We start from the raw sequence: 19,090 nt of genomic DNA on the forward strand, positions 1-19,090 counted from the left end.
GGGAAGAGAAACTCAAGGGCTGCCTCACGGCAACCTTTGAATGGATGCGGACTAACCATTTGAAATGTAACACCGGGAAGACGGAGATAATACCGATGGGCCCAAACAATGAATTCATACCCAGACTGTGGTGGCCTGAGAAAGCAGAAATACCACCCAATACTGCCACCACGGCCCGCAATCTGGGAGTGACCTTTGATTGGAATTTGTCCTTTAAACAGCAGGCACTGAAAGTGGCAGGTACGTGCTTTGGTGTTATAAAGAGCTTGAGAAAGTTCTTCGACCTCCTTCCCTTGGAGGCCAGGAAAACAGTAGTGGTCGCACTGGTCACATCCCACCTTGTTTATTGTAATGGACTATATGCAGGTACCAACAAGGAGGTTACCTATAGGCTCCAAATGGTGCAGAACTCTGCGGCCAAACTTGTATTAAAGTGGCCCAGGATATCATCTGCGACGGAAGCCCTTAAAACTTTACATTGGCTACCTATCACTAAAAGAATTCTATTCAAAATCTTGCTCATCACCTTCAGGGCAATTCATAAACTAGGGCCGTTGTATTTGCGGAAAAAATTCATCAGATACCATCCAACTCGAATTCTCCGCTCGACCAACGCCAATCTTCTGGCAGCTCAATCATTCAGGCTTAAGACCCGCGGGGGCAAGTCCCTTGCGGTGCTAGGCACAAAAGCCTGGAACACACTCCCCCCCCCACATAAGAGCCTTGGATAGAGAAACTGAATTCAGGAAACAACTAAAAACCTGGATCTTTACTCTACCTGACACCACTGCCAGATCCCTAGTGTAAGAATTCTATCTGATCAGCCATACAAGTGGGCGCCAAGATGCTCCTTGGAGCGATAGTTGCGCGGTATAAATAACCCCTTACATTACATTACATTGCGGACTTAGTCCACCCCGATCAGGCGGGGTTCATGCCTCGGAGGGCGACTCGCCACAATATTAGACGCGCCCACGTCGCGATATCGGCTTGGGAGAGTTTGGGGGAGCAGGCGGCGCTATTTCTAGCGGACATGGACAGGGCCTTAGATTACCTGAGCTGGGTATATCTGTTTGCCCTGCTGCGGCGCCTCAATTTTGGCCCGCACTTCATGGCTTATTTACAGTTATTATACAAAGACCTCACGGCGACCGTATGAGTGGGGGGTGCAGTCTCTCGGTCCTTTCAGGTCCGGCGGGGTACGCGACAGGGCTGTCCCCTCTCTCCCTATTTATTCACACTCGCCATGGAGCCCTTGGCCGCGTGGGTGCGTATAGACGCCCAGCTCAAGGGCTTTAGGTGGTCGACGGGCCTTACCGATAAAATAGCACTCTACGCTGATGACGTCTTGTTCTTTCTTACTGATCTGGATCGGTCGGGACCACGGCTGCTACCTATTCTGCAGATTTTTGGTGAAACCTCCGGCCTCTATATGAACCCGGGCAAATCGACGTTGTGGGTACTGGGTGGACAGCGGCGGGTGGGAGCATGGGCTTCTGGCCTTCAGCTGGCGTCCGGAGGGATGAAATACCTGGGGGTGTACCTGTCGGAGGAGGCGACCACCTCCCGAGATCGCAACCTCACCCCGGTATAGGACCGCACACAAGAGGATTTGAAGGTTTGGTCCCGTATGCCTCCAACGATATATGGCAGATCGGCCATCTTTCAAATGGTGGCGCTCTCCCGTCTATTGTATCAACTACAAAATCATCCATACCGGATTCCGCCCCACTGGTTTCAGCAGGTCAACTCGGCGCTGGGTGGGTTTCTGTGGGAGGGGGGATCGCACGGGTGGCTTTGCGAACTTGTTTTTTATCCTCCTTTACTGGGGGCTTGCTACATCTGATGTTCCCTCCTACTATCAGGCGGCGCACTTGCTGGTTCTCAACGAGTGGTGGTATGGCGATAGGGGAGACCCGGCCCACGCGGTCGAGCGGCACCTACTGGGCTCAGCGTCCGTTCCTTCCGCTACGCAGGTGGTATTCTATGCCTGGAGGAAAACACTGAGCAGGATGGCGTGGTGGAATGTGCTAACCCGAGAGACTCCTCTCTGGCGAAATGGTCGTCTTCCCCGTCTAGATGCTTTGCCGGGTTTCCGGGGTTGGGACGTGATAGGAATCTCCTCCCTGTGGGATGTAATGTTGGGTTGTACCCTGAAGTCCTTTCAGAACCTGCAAAACGAATATGGGATGCCTCGATCCCAGCTCTTTAAATACCTACAGTTTAGGCACACATTGACGCCATACCCGACTGACCTAGGGCCCCTCCCCGAGTTTAGATAAGAAAATTTCACGTATCTACTAAACTTTAGTCCACCATTGCTCCACTGACCTACACAGACTTAAGACAGCGTGGGAGGGGGACGTAGGGGACTTGGAGGAAGAGGACTGGGCAGAGGCCTTGGCAAGCTCGAGGGGGGCGGCTATTTCCACATGCCTGCGACTAATACAGTTTAAATATCTACATCGCACATATTTTACCCGAGAGCGCCTATGGAGGGCGGGCATGATTAGCTCCCCTGACTGTCTCCGCTGCGATACAGAGGAGGGTACACTTTTGCATACTATCTGGGGGTGTTCGGCGTTGCATAGATTCTGGAACAAATGGCATGGACTTTAGCATGGGACTTGAGCAACCTATATTTATGGCTAGGGGGTGCCCCCGTAAGCACTTTAAGATCTGGAAGAGGTGGGCGGACTACCGTGGGCTGGACTGGGACCCCCGCCAGAGAGGGCCGCCCTCCCGACGAGTTGACAGGTGGTTCGTTGGTGGAGAGGATAGAGTGTCTCGTTGGACTTGGTATGCTCTTTTAAGATTTTATACTGTAAATAAGTGGCAGCATCAGCGCAAATGGGGGGAGGGGGTGTTGTTAGTTTATCTATAAAAAGTCTAAGATGTTATTGCGGATCTATTGAAGTGTGCAGCAGACTCCGGAGCTATGCAATATATGTGACCTATGACAAATAAAATCTGTTTAAAAAAAAAAGTTTTCTAAAACAAAGCACAGGCATTATGCAGGCATGCTGCAAGAGTAGCGGTAGTAGTGACAAGCTTGCCCAGCAAAGAAACACAAGATTATTGTTTGCTTAGACAAACAAAAAGGAGAAAATGCAAAAAAGACAGCAAAAGAAAAAGAGCACCGCTCACAACAGAAAAGGTGCCAGAGAAACTAATCCCTGTGTGCTGCCTCATAAGAGAACAAGCATTAGAAATGCAATCGGGCTCGGATTTATTTGAGTTTGAGCTAATGGCATTGTAAATGCCAATGTATTGTTGCTATGTGTTATGGAGTGTGTTCATGTGGTGTTTACTGCCAGTGATCTCCTTGTGAGTGTGAGAATATTGCACCGTTACTGCCTGTGATGTCCTTCTTGTGAGTGTGAGAAGCTTGCACCTCTGCTGCCTGTGGTCTCCTTGTGAGTGTAAGAAGCTTGCACTGCTGCTGCCTGTGATGTCGTTCTTGTGAGTGGGAGAAGATTGCACCTCAGCTGCCTGTGGTCTCCTTTTTTTTTCTTCTTTTTTTTTTTATCCTCATTTGCCTGACCCACTCTTATTTAGCCTCCAACTGCCAACCACTTGAACAAGGTGCATGGTTTCCTCTGCACCCTATACACCATTCCGTGGGACTCGGCAAGAGATGGCCCGAAGAGTATCGTGGGAAAAGACTCCAAACTCAATGTTTTATTCAATTGAACTAGCCATTCGGAGCCAACTGGGGGGGCCTAGTTCTTGGAGTTTCAAGGCATAATCATAGGACCGGGAAAAAAAAAAAAAAAAAAAAAAAAAAAAAACCCGGTTATTGTCTCCAACGTACCAGCACGTCCCAAAAGATACGGCTACGTTCCCCACCTGATCTCCTCAAATCCGTTTTGGAGGTTGCGTAGAGGGATGACAGCCAGTTTGCGTGAGTTGGTGCTGAATTTTCAACCCAGACCTTGCATATCTCTCTTCTTGCAAGCAGTATGGCGAAGAACAGAAATGTCCTTGCGTGCCCTTTTATGTTGTTGTCCCAACCAAAAATGATCAAGGAAAGTGTGATGGAAATCGAGGTATTGAGAATGGAGTCCAGGGTTATTTTAACTTCATTCCAAAACTGTAATATGTTGGGGCATTCCTTGAACATATGGATATCTGAGGCTGCAATATGGCCACATTTATTACATTTCTTCCCTGGGATGAATTTAGATAGTTTAAGGGGTGTAAAGTATGCACGGTGAATTGTAAAAAAATGATTACGCCTTAACCATGCGGGTTTGACGCATTTATATAGTAGGGTACAAGAATTCTGCCAGGTTTCGATACTCTGGGCCCCCAGATCTGAGCCCCATAGTTGTTCCGGGAGGGTGAAGTCTCCGTCTATCTCTTCTAGCAGGCACCAGTACCACTGCGAGACCTCTTTACCCCCTGCTATTTGCGTTATCAGTTTCTCTTCAGTGATACTGTGCTTCCCTACTGATACCCCGGATCTATTTGTTGCCTTAACCCAACTATCTAATTGTAAAAACTTAAACCTCAAGAGCTCTATCCCCCGCTGCTCCCTCAGCTCCTCCCAGGGCATCAGAGAGTCACCTGACAACACTTCTCCCCATGTTAGTATCCCTCCTGCTCTCAACGGAATAGTAAGCCTATCATCCCAGCAAGAAGGGAGCCCTGGGGAATCCCAGATGGGTGCAAGGTTAGAGTAGTATGACAAACCCAGGTTCCTCCTTATATGTGACCATAGCTTTGCTTGGGACATAAGAATTTTTAATTTAACTTTCTTGAAGTATTTCTGTTCTCCAAACTTAAACATGTAGCCATTAGTTGGTAGGCCAGCACCGATCAGCATTGCCATGAACATGAAGCCTATTGATGTGTTGGATGGCACTTTTAAGAGCATTCTCGAATGGGACAGTTGGAATGCCCACGCATAGTATTGCAGATCGGGCAGGGATAACCCCCCCTTTTCCCTCCTCCTCCTCAGCTTTTTCCAAGATATTCTTGCTGACTTGTATCCCCACACGAAGGAGTTAAACTCTCTCTGGCATTTCTCTAACGCTGTTTTATCGAAGGCGAGGGGAATCGTATTGAATAAAAAGGTAAACTTGGGAAGGATTGACATCTTTAACAGACTTACTCTGCCTAAAATAGTCAGTGGAAGATTAGACCAAGATTTTAAAGATTTTTTAATTTCCTTAAGAATTCTCTCAAGGTTAACTTGAGCAATTTGGGCGATATCTTGCACTATCCGAATTCCTAAATATCTCATTGAGTTTGATGTGTTTAACCGAAGGTCGGGTATGTTCCATGCCATAATGTCTGTCTTAGATGCGTTTATCTCATAACCCGAGATACGGCCAAAGTCTTCAGCTCTCTCGATGACTGCTGGGAGTGCGGTCTCTGGGTCTGAGGTAAATACCAAGATGTCATCCGCGTACAAAGCTACCGGCTTTTCCCACTACCCGAACCTAAAAGATGGAATAGAATCTTCTCGTCTGAGAACTTCCGCAAACGGTTCTATGTATAGGTTGAAGAGGAGGGGGGAAAGCGGGCAGCCCTGTCTTGTGCCTCTAAATATCCTGAACGAATCAGACAGTTTGCCATTAATTAGAAGCCGTGCTACTGGGGATTTATATATAAGCTTTATTGTTCGACAGAATTTTTCCCCTAAATTGGCCTTTTTTAAAACGTCGTTTAAATAGGGCCAGTTTACCCTGTCGAAAGCTTTAGCCGCGTCTAGGGTGAGAGTTGCCAGCGGGATAGAAAATGCTGAGGCGATGTCAATTGCCCCCACTAGATCGTATGTTAGGTCGGAGAGCTGACGCCCTTTGATAAATCCTTTCTGGTCTTGATGGATTATTTCCCCCATTACTGATCCCAATCTAGCTGCTAAAATGGAGGCATATATCTTGTAATCATTATTCAACAATGATATAGGGCGGTAAGACCCACATAGTGTTGGATATTTTCCAGGTTTTAGGATCAAGACTATGGTTGCCTCGCTCCATGATTGAGGTGGGTCGTTGCCGTCTTTCAGGATACCATTGAAAAGGGCCGTCAGGGTAGGGACAATTGTGTCGGCCAAAGCTCTGTACAGTTCTCCGGGGAGTCCATCAGGACCTGTAGCTTTGCCCTGTTTTAGTGCGGAAACGGCCTTTTTGACCTCTGCCTCTGAGATGTCCAATTCCATTGCCTCGCTTTGTGCTTGCGATAGGTATGGAAGCGATATCTTATCAAGCCATGAATTCCTTGCCTGTTGGTCATCTATAGTGTTGTCCTTGTATATTTCCGCAAAGAACTGCGTAAAGGCAGTACTAATTTCTACATCTGATGACCTGAGCTGATTTTCCCCCGCCACCATAATCCCTCTTATGTGGTTTTTTGCTTGGTCTGCTTTAACCCTCCAAGCTAAAATCTTGCCTGCAGTTTCTCCGAATTCAAAGCTGGATAGTTTACTCGCCTCCCATTTCTTTGAAATCCTTTCCTGTAGGATATCTTCTATCTGACTTCCGAGGTCTGACATATTTTTTTGGTCTTGTAATGACCCAGTTGTGCCCCCAAGCCTTTGTTCAATCTTCTCCAGCTCTTGTTCTAGATTTTGGATTTTTAGTAGATAGTTTTTCCTCATAAAGGAAGCTCTGTTGGTAATGCAACCTCTCAAGTAAGCCTTAAGAGTTTCCCAAACTAAAGCAAGGGAGGTCGAGTGCAAATTAATATCCAAAAACATCCTAGCTTCGGAGTTAAGGTGTGTAACTTCCTCCGTGACCAATAAGATGGTTCGATCGAATGACCAGGAGGGATGTTTTTTTTTAGCTTGAAGTATTAAAATGAAGGACAGAGCTGAATGATCGGATAGGTGAGAGGGTATGTACTTAATATTATCTATTGAGTTTTGGAGACAGTAGCTAAACAGGGCAAAATCTATTCGTGATGTATGTTTATATTTTAAATTCCTATAAGATACCCCTGGTTTAGTGCCGGCTCTTTCTCTCCATAGATCAGCCAAACCGAGATCCTCCATAATCCCTTTAAGAGTCTGTCTAGATTTTGAAGGGAGTTGACAGGTGTGCCTACTACTATTGGTGGTTTTATCTAATTTCGGGTTTAAGATAACGTTAAAGTCCCCTGTCCAAATTATTGGGTCTGAAGTGGTTGTTAACTCGTTCCTTATTGCTTCCAAAAAAGATGGGTCGTCAGCATTAGGACCATAATATCCAACTAGATTGTACTTCTGCCCGTGTATGGAGAGGTTAACTATGAGCCATCTTCCACTATTGTCCTCTCTAAATTCAAGAATCCGCACATTTGCTGATTTTTTGCAAATTAAGAGAATTCCTCTTATATTTGCATTGTGGTCGGTGCTTAAAAATACATCAATCCATTTTTGTTTTTTTAGTATTGCATCTGCCTCGTTTTTTAAGAGATGTGATTCTTGGATAATGATGATCTGCGCCGGGGAATCGCGTAAATATTGTAGAATGCGTTCTCTTCTCCCTTGTACGCGCAGACCATTCACGTTCCAAGATAGAAACTGTGTCGATGTCATTTTTCCTTCCCAATCTTCACTTCCATACTACACACTTTGGTGTTTGTTACTTTGCTGCTTTTAGTTATTTTATCTAAGGCAGTTGGACTATTAAAAAGAAAAGTCTGCTTTGAAGGGTCAAGCTTCTGAGGATAATTTTGAGTTTTTATGCTTTTGTGTCCCCCCCCCCCGACCCCTTTGGAGAACCCATCCTTACTTGCACCGGCCAGATGATGGGCCGGTTTGCGCTGATCTGAGCTCTACTCTCACACAGAGTTGCGCTCCATAAAATTATCTAGAAGGAAACAGTAATCAATCTTGTGCTTTCACCATCACCATCGCCATCACCTACACCCTGTTAATTTGTTTATTTACGTACTCGAGATAGTGTAGGTTATATTTATTTGTATATTTACTCAAACTTTTTTTTTTTTCCCCTTTCCTCCCCCCTTTTTTTATATATGTTTTTTTTTTCCCTTTTTCTTTCTTCGCCCCTCCTTCTCCCCCTTTTTTTTTTTTTTTTTTTGATGGATAGCCCTCTACCATTTTTCCTTCCCCTTTTTTTTTTTCGCTTTGTGAGGGCACCCAACAACAGCAACTGGCAACGGCTGGCAATATGCTTTAATTCTCGAATAATTCGTTATTCAGCCTATTGAGTGGGGGCAAGTGAACTGAGAAGAGGGGATGGTCCTGGTCGTTCAATATTTGCCCTGAGAATGGTTCTGGATGGACTCCAGGAGCTCATCCGCCTCCAGTGGAGTTCTGACGTTATGCATCTTATTATTGTACATAATGCGCAGGTAGGCCGGGAACCTCATCTGGACTGTTGCACCAGCCGTTCTGAAACTGTCCATCTTCTGTCCCAACTCCCACTGCCTGTCAAGTGTAGTCTTGCATAGATCAGAGCGGATCTCAAAAGGAAATTCAGAGCATTTTGTAGCTTTAAGTTTGAGCGCCGTGTTGAGTATTTTCTCCTTTAAAGCATAAGACAGAAAGTTGACAAGGATTTTCCGAGGTTTAGACCTGCCTGCGTTAAGACGAAACGGGTCACGATGGATCCTCTGGATGTCTCTCTCCAACACCTCAGCTGTTTCCTCGAGATCCAAAGCTTCCTTCAGAAGATTTACAACGAAACTCTTAATATCTCCGCCTTCTTTCCCCTCCGGTATTTTGAGAAGACGCAAGTTGTTTCTACGTGAAAAATTTTCTGAAGATTCCATTCTATCTTTCATCGCATTCCCCTCCTTGCGTAGGTTGTGGATTTTTAACTCTGCTGCTTCAAGGTTGGCTTTTACTGCTCCCACTGTGCTCTCTAATGCCTCCGTTCTTTCACCCAAGGAATCTACTTTCCTTTCCAAAGCTTCACAGGATGAACGAATGTCATTTTGGTTTGATTTGGAAACCGAGAAATCACCACGAATTTCTTCTCTCATTGAGGCAATTGAGGCCGCCAAAGCTGCCAATGCAGACTCAGTAGTAATGTGTGTCGTGTTACTGGCCTCCTCTTCCTCTTCTCTCTCCCCTAAGGCCTTTGAGGGGCCTATCGCTATCAGGTTCTGGGTCTCTCCTTCATTGTGGAGGATATTTACCCCCACCAACTGTGGTGGAACAGACAGTGGTGGGGAGGAGAGTGGGTCAGTCATTTCTGCCATTTCTGTTCGTGGGGGCTGACTCACCAAAGGAATATCAGTACTAAAAAGGGTGTCGAGGGTCTCTACCTGATTATTCGCTGGGCTTAGCTCTAATACTTGAGGCAGGACTTTGAAAAAGGAGCGTAAAGAGGGGGTTAATTTCACAGCACTGTTGGTTGAGACCAGGACCTTAGCCTCTCCTTGGCTGTTTTTACTGGGTTTTTTATTTCCCTTCCCTCTGGCTTTTGTCCTCGTAGCTGTCTGTTTGGGTTTCTGACTAGCACTCCCTTTCTCTCTCTCTTTTGATAGCGCTGAGAAACTGAAAGGGGTAGGCTCGCTTGAAGGCTCGCCCACGGCGGGGAGGGGGGGTAAAGCATAAGCGGGGACAGAGGACTCAGTTGCTGCCGCTATATGTGGCACTGTATGTGGCACTGACACTATCACTGAACCAGGGGATTCTGATAGCTGTATTAGCGATTGGCTAACCCTCTTAATCCCTTTTAGATTATTAATAACACAGTTGAGATTGCTTGCCACCCCTAATGAGGCACCCTTGCCTCTGTCAAGGCACGACTTCCCCGACCCCTCCGAATGTAAACACCCCCCCACCCGCGGCTCCTTACTGTCACAGGTTACTGGGCCTCCATCTCGCGCCTGGGTCTTACTGTCAGGCTCTGACTGCTTCTGTAGCAGCTGAACCACTGCGCCTCCAGAGCCCACACAGTTAAGCCTGCCTCTAAGCAGACCTCGCGCCGAGCGACCCCGGCGGAGCTCCACGGCTGCTCTGCTCCACGAACACTGAGGGAGCGGAGAGCTGCCGGAGGAGGGCAGGGCGAGACACATCCGAGGTGGTCTCCTTGTGAGTGTAAGAAGCTTGCACAGCTGCTGCCTGTGATGTCCTACTCACTACTCTGCACTCACTACTCTGCACTCACTACTCTGCACTCACTACTCTGCACTCACTACTCTGCACTCACTACTCTGCACTCACTACTCACTACTCTACTCACTACTCACTACTCTACTCACTACTCTGCACTCACTACTCACTACTCTACTCACTACTCACTACTCTACTCACTACTCTACTCACTACTCTACTCACTACTCTACTCACTACTCTACTCACTACTCACTACTCTGCACTCACTACTCTGCACTCACTACTCTACTTACTACTCACCACTCACTACTCTACTTTCTACTCACTACTCTACTCACTACTTTACTCACTACTCTACTCACCTCACTACTCTACTCACTACTCACTACTTTACTCACTACTCACTACTCTGCACTCACTACTCTACTCACTACTCACTACTCTACTCACTACTCTGCACTCACTACTCACTACTCTACTCTCTACTCACTACTCTACTCACTACTCTACTCACTACTCTACTCACTACTCTACTCACTACTCTGCACTCACTACTCACTACTCTGCTCACTACTCACTACTCTGCTCACTACTCACTACTCTACTCACTACTCACTACTCACTACTCTGCACTCACTACTTTACTCACTACTCTACTCACCTCACTACTCTACTCACTACTCTACTCATTACTGACTACTCTACTCACTACTCTGCACTCACTACTCTACTCACTACTCTGCACTCACTACTCACTACTCTGCACTCACTACTCACTACTCTACTCACTACTGACTACTCCACTCACTACTCTGCACTCACTACTCTACTCACAACTCACTACTCTGCACTCACTACTCTACTCACTACTCTACTCTACTCACTACTCTACTCACTACTCTACTCACTACTCTACTCACTACTCTACTCACTACTCACTACTCTGCACTCACTACTCACTACTCTACTCACTACTCACTACTCTACTCACTACTCTACTCACTACTCACTACTCTGCACTCACTACTCACTACTCTACTCACTACTATACTCACTACTCTACTCACTACTCTACTCACTACTCACTACTCTGCACTCACTACTCACTACTTTACTCACTACTCTACTCACTACACTACTCACTACTCTGCACTCACTACTCACTACTCTACTCACTACTCACTACTCTGCACTCACTACTCTACTCACTACTCTACTCACTACTCACTACTCTACTCACTACTCTACTCACTACTCTACTCACTACTCTACTCACTACTCTACTCACTACTCACTACTCTGCACGCACTACTCACTTCTCTGCTCTCTACTCACTACTCTACTCACTACTCACTACTCTGCACGCACTACTCACTTCTCTGCTCTCTACTCACTACTCTACTCACTACTCACTACTCTACTCACTACTCTACTCACTACTCTACTCACTACTCACTACTCTGCACTCACTACTCTACTCACTACTCTACTCACTACTCTACTCACTACTCACTACTCTGCACGCACTACTCACTTCTCTGCTCTCTACTCACTACTCTACTCACTACTCTACTCACTACTCACTACTCTACTCACTACCCTACTCACTACTCTACTCACTACTCTACTCACTACTCTACTCACTACTCTACTCACTACTCTACTCACTACTCTACTCACTACTCTACTCACTACTCTGCACTCACTACTCTGCACTCACTACTCACTACTCTACTCACTACTCTACTCACTACTCTACTCACTACTCTACTCACTACTCACTACTCTGCACGCACTACTCACTTCTCTGCTCTCTACTCACTACTCTACTCACTACTCACTACTCTACTCACTACTCTACTCACTACTCTACTCACTACTCACTACTCTGCACTCACTACTCTACTCACTACTCTACTCACTACTCTACTCACTACTCACTACTCTGCACGCACTACTCACTTCTCTGCTCTCTACTCACTACTCTACTCACTACTCTACTCACTACTCACTACTCTACTCACTACCCTACTCACTACTCTACTCACTACTCTACTCACTACTCTACTCACTACTCTACTCACTACTCTACTCACTACTCTACTCACTACTCTACTCACTACTCTGCACTCACTACTCTGCACTCACTACTCACTACTCTACTCACTACTCTACTCACTACTCTACTCACTACTCTACTCACTACTCACTACTCTGCACGCACTACTCACTTCTCTGCTCTCTACTCACTACTCTACTCACTACTCTACTCACTACTCTACTCACTACTCACTACTCTACTCACTACTCACTACTCTGCACGCACTACTCACTTCTCTGCTCTCTACTCACTACTCTACTCACTACTCTACTCACTACTCACTACTCTACTCACTACCCTACTCACTACTCTACTCACTACTCTACTCACTACTCTACTCACTACTCTACTCACTACTCTGCACTCACTACTCACTACTCTACTCACTACTCTACTCACTACTCTACTCACTACTCTACTCACTACTCTACTCACTACTCTACTCACTACTCTGCACTCACTACTCACTACTTTACTCACTACTCTACTACTCTATTCACTACTCTGCACTCTCTACTCACTACTCTGCACTCACTACTCTACTCACTACTCACCTCACTACTCTACTCACTACTCTACTCACTACTCTACTCACTACTCTACTCACTACTCTACTCACTACTCACTACTCTGCACTCACTACTGACTACTCTACTCACTACTCTGCACTCACTACTCACCTCACTACTCACCTCACTACTCTACTCACTACTCTACTCACTACTCACTACTCTGCACTCACTACTGACTACTCTACTCACTACTCTGCACTCACTACTCACCTCACTACTCTACTCACTACTCACTACTCTGCACTCACTACTCTGCACTCACTACTCTACTCACTACTCACTACTCTACTCACTACTTTACTCACTACTCACTACTCTACTCACTACTCTGCACTCACTACTCACTACTCTACTCACTACTCTACTCACTACTCTGCACTCACTACTCACTACTCTACTCACTACTCACTACTCGCACTCACTACTCACTACTCTGCACTCACTACTTTACTCACTACTCTACTCACTACTCTACTCACTACTCTACTCTCTACTCACTACTCTACTCACTACTCTACTCACTACTCTACTCACTACTCTGCACTCACTACTCACTACTCTACTCACTACTCTACTCACTACTCTACTCACTACTCACTACTCTGCACTCACTACTCACTACTCTACTCACTACTCACTACTCTGCACTCACTACTCTACTCACTACTCACTACTATACTCACTACTCACTACTCTGCACGCACTACTCACTTCTCTGCTCACTACTCTACTCACTACTGTACTCACTACTCTACTCACTACTCTACTCACTACTCTACTCACTACTCTGCACTCACTACTCACTACTTTACTCACTACTCTACTCACTACTCTGCACTCACTACTCACTACTTTACTCACTACTCTACTCACTACTCTGCACTCACTACTCTACTCACTACTCACTACTCTCTACTCACTACTCTACTCACTACTCTCTACTCTACTCACTACTCTACTCTACTCACTACTTTACTCACTACTCACTACTCTACTCACTACTCTACTCACTACTCTGCACACACTACTCACTACTCTACTCACTACTCACTACTTTACTCACTACTCACTACTTTACTCACTACTCACTACTCTACTCACTACTCTACTCACTACTCTGCACTCACTACTCACTACTCTACTCACTACTCACTACTCACTACTCTACTCACTACTCACTACTCTACTCACTACTCTGCACTCACTACTCACTACTCTACTCACTACTCTACTCACTACTCTACTCACTACTCTGCACTCACTACTCTACTCACTACTCTACTCACTACTCTACTCACTACTCTACTCACTACTCTACTCACTACTCACTACTCACTACTCACTACTCACTACTCTGCACTCACTACTCTACTCACTACTCTGCACTCACTACTCTACTCACTACTCACTACTCTACTCACTACTCTACTCACTACTCACTACTCTACTCACTACTCTACTCTGCACGCACTACTCACTTCTCTGCTCACTACTCACTACTCTACTCACTACTCACTACCCTACTCACTACCCTACTCACTACTCTGCCCTCACTACTCTGCCCTCACTACTCTGCCCTCACTACTCTGCCCTCACTACTCTGCCCTCACTACTCTGCCCTCACTACTCTGCCCTCACTACTCTGCCCTCACTACTCTGCCCTCACTACTCTGCCCTCACTACTCTGCCCTCACTACTCTGCCCTCCCTACTCTGCACTCCCTACTCTGCACTCCCTACTCTGCACTCCCTACTCTGCACTCCCTACTCTGCACTCCCTACTCTGCACTCACTACTCTGCACTCACTACTCTGCACTCACTACTCTGCACTCACTACTCTGCACTCACTACTCACTACTCTACTCTACTCACTACTCTACTCACTACTCTTCTCACTACTCTACTCACTACTCTTCTCACTACTCTTCTCACTACTCTACTCACTACTCACTACTCTGCACTCACTACTCACTACTCTACTCACTACTCTACTCACTACTCTACTCACTACTCTGCACTCACTACTCACTACTCTACTCACTACTCACTACTCTACTCACTACTCTGCACTCACTACTCACTACTCTACTCACTACTCACTACTCACTACTCACTACTCACTACTCACTACTCTACTCACTACTCTACTCACTACTCACTACTCTACTCACTACTCTACTCACTACTCACTACTCTACTCACTACTCTACTCTGCACGCACTACTCACTTCTCTGCTCACTACTCACTACTCTGCTCACTACTCACTACTCTACTCACTACTCACTACCCTACTCACTACTCTGCCCTCACTACTCTGCCCTCACTACTCTGCCCTCACTACTCTGCCCTCACTACTCTGCCCTCACTACTCTGCCCTCACTACTCTGCCCTCACTACTCTGCCCTCACTACTCTGCCCTCACTACTCTGCCCTCACTACTCTGCCCTCACTACTCTGCCCTCCCTACTCTGCACTCCCTACTCTGCACTCCCTACTCTGCCCTCCCTACTCTGCACTCCCTACTCTGCACTCACTACTCTGCACTCACTACTCTGCACTCACTACTCTGCACTCACTACTCACTACTCTACTCTACTCACTACTCTACTCACTACTCTTCTCACTACTCTACTCACTACTCTTCTCACTACTCTTCTCACTACTCTACTCACTACTCACTACTCTGCACTCTCTACTCACTACTCTACTCACTACTCACTACTCTGCACTCTCTACTCACTACTCTACTCACTACTCTACTCACTACTCTGCACTCACTACTCACTACTCTACTCACTACTCACTACTCTACTCACTACTCTGCACTCACTACTCACTACTCACTACTCACTACTCACTACTCACTACTCACTACTCACTACTCACTACTCTGCACTCACTACTCACTACTCTACTCACTACTCTACTCACTACTCACTACTCTACTCACTACTCTACTCACTACTCACTACTCTACTCACTACTCTACTCTGCACGCACTACTCACTTCTCTGCTCACTACTCACTACTCTGCTCACTACTCACTACTCTACTCACTACTCTACTCACTACTCACTACCCTACTCACTACTCTGCCCTCACTACTCTGCCCTCACTACTCTGCCCTCACTACTCTGCCCTCACTACTCTGCCCTCACTACTCTGCCCTCACTACTCTGCCCTCACTACTCTGCCCTCCCTACTCTGCCCTCCCTACTCTGCCCTCCCTACTCTGCCCTCCCTACTCTGCACTCACTACTCTGCACTCACTACTCTGCACTCACTACTCTGCACTCACTACTCTGCACTCACTACTCTGCACTCACTACTCTGCACTCACTACTCTGCACTCACTACTCTGCACTCACTACTCTGCACTCTGCCCTCACTACTCTGCACTCCCTACTCTGCCCTCACTACTCTGCCCTCACTACTCTGCCCTCACTACTCTGCCCTCACTACTCTGCCCTCACTACTCTGCCCTCACTACTCTGCCCTCACTACTCTGCCCTCACTACTCTACACTTTGCCCTCACTACTCTGCGCTCACTACTCTGCCCTCACTACTGTGTGTGTGTGAAATACGTACGTAAAAATCAAGTCAAGGTGATGGCAAATAAAACACGCCGCAATCTACATAGGTCACTACTCTGCACTCACTACTCACTACTCTACTCACTACTCACTACTCTGCACTCATTACTCACTACTCTACTCACTACTCACTACTCTACTCACTACTCACTACTCTGCACTCACTACTCTGCTCACTACCCACTACTTTACTCACTACTCACTACTCTCCACTCACTACTCTACTCACTACTCACTACTCTACTCACTACTTTCTACTCACTACTCTACTCACTACTCTACTCACTACTCTACTCACTACTCACTTCTCTACTCACTACTCTGCACTCACTACTTTACTCACTACTCTACTCTACTCACCTCACTACTCTACTCACTACTGACTACTCCACTCACTACTCACCTCACTACTCTACTCACAACTCAATCCTCTGCACTCACTACTCACCTCACTACTCTACTCACTACTCACACTACTCACTACTCTGCACTCACTACTGACTACTCTACTCACTACTCTGCACTCACTACTCACCTCACTACTCTACTCACTACTCACTACTCTGCACTCACTACTCACTACTCTTCTCACTACTCTACTCACTACTCACTACTCTGCACTCACTACTCACTACTCTACTCACTACTCTACTCACTACTCTACTCACTACTCTGCACTCACTACTCACTACTCTACTCACTACTCACTACTCTACTCACTACTCTGCACTCACTACTCACTACTCTACTCACTACTCTACTCACTACTCACTACTCTGCACTCACTACTCACTACTCTGCACTCACTACTCACTACTCTACTCACTACTCACTACTCTGCACTCACTACTCACTACTCTACTCACTACTCTGCACTCACTACTCTACTCACTACTCACTACTCTACTCACTACTCTACTCTACTCTACTCACTACTCTACTCTACTCTACTCACTACTCTACTCACTACTCACTACTCACTACTCTACTCACTACTCTACTCACTACTCACTACTCTACTCACTACTCTACTCACTACTCTACTCACTACTCTACTCACTACTCTACTCACTACTCTACTCACTACTCTACTCACTACTCTACTCACTACTCTACTCTACTCACTACTCTACTCTACTCACTACTCTACTCACTACTCTACTCACTACTCTACTCACTACTCTACTCACTACTCTACTCACTACTCACTACTCTACTCACTACTCTACTCACTACTCAACTCACTACTCAACTCACTACTCTACTCACTACTCACTACTCTACTCACTACTCTGCACTCACTACTTTACTCACTACTCTACTCACCTCACTACTCTACTCACTACTCTACTCACTACTCACTACTCTGCACTCACTACTCACTACTCTGCTCACTACTCACTACTCTGCACTCACTACTCACTACTCTACTCACTACTCTACTCACTACTCTACTCACTACTCTACTCACTACTCTTCACTCACTACTCACTACTCTACTCACTACTCACTACTCTACTCACTACTCTTCTCACTACTCTTCTCACTACTCTTCTCACTACTCTCCACTCACTACTCACTACTCTACTCACTACTCACTACTCACTACTCTGCACTCACTACTCACTACTCTGCACTCACTACTCACTACTCTGCACTCACTACTCTACTCACTACTCACTACTCTACTCACTACTCTACTCACTACCCTACTCACTACCCTACTCACTACTCTACTCACTACTCACTACTCTGCCCTCACTACTCTGCCCTCACTACTCTGCCCTCACTACTCTGCCCTCACTACTCTGCCCTCACTACTCTGCACTCACTACTCACTACTCTACTCACTACTCACTACTCTGCCCTCACTACTCTGCCCTCACTACTCTGCCCTCACTACTCTGCCCTCACTACTCACTACTCTGCACTCACTACTCACTACTCTGCACTCACTACTCTACTCACTACTCACTACTCTACTCACTACTCTACTCACTACCCTACTCACTACGCTACTCACTACTCACTACTCACTACTCACTACTCACTACTCACTACTCACTACTCACTCCTCACTACTCACTCCTCTGCCCTCACTACTCTGCCCTCACTACTCTGCACTCTGCCCTCACTACTCTGCCCTCCCTACTCTGCCCTCCCTACTCTGCCCTCCCTACTCTGCCCTCCCTACTCTGCCCTCACTACTCTGCCCTCACTACTCTGCCCTCACTACTCTGCCCTCACTACTCTGCACTCTGCCCTCACTACTCTGCACTCTGCCCTCACTACTCTGCACTCCCTACTCTGCACTCCCTACTCTGCACTCCCTACCCTGCACTCCCTACCCTGCACTCCCTACTCTGCACTCCCTACTCTGCACTCCCTACTCTGCACTCCCTACTCTGCACTCCCTACTCTGCACTCCCTACTCTGCACTCCCTACTCTGCACTCCCTACTCTGCACTCACTACTCTGCACTCACTACTCTGCACTCACTACTCTGACCTCACTACTCTGACCTCACTACTCTGACCTCACTACTCTGACCTCACTACTCTGCCCTCACTACTCTGCCCTCACTACTCTGCCCTCACTACTCTGCCCTCACTACTCTGCCCTCACTACTCTACACTTTGCCCTCACTACTCTGCACTCACTACTCTGCCCTCACTACTGTGTGTGTGTGAAATACGTACGTAAAAATCAACTCAAGGTGATGGCAAATAAAACACGCCACAATCTACATAGGTGTTTTTGTTTATTGCGAAAATCTCTGTTAAACTCTAACATATTGAAGGGAG

General features: G+C 46.5%; 1 protein-coding gene across 3 annotated transcripts in view; it reads right to left on the reverse strand.

The window, feature by feature from the left end:
* The window catches only part of STX18 (syntaxin 18), an 897,615-nt gene that overhangs the window by 98,585 nt on the left and 779,940 nt on the right, over positions 1-19,090 (reverse strand). The gene's annotated exons all lie outside the window — the stretch shown is intronic.

This window comes from Lissotriton helveticus, chromosome 1_1 (genome assembly GCF_964261635.1).
Source record: "Lissotriton helveticus chromosome 1_1, aLisHel1.1, whole genome shotgun sequence".
NCBI classification, from domain to species: Eukaryota; Metazoa; Chordata; class Amphibia; order Caudata; family Salamandridae; genus Lissotriton; species Lissotriton helveticus.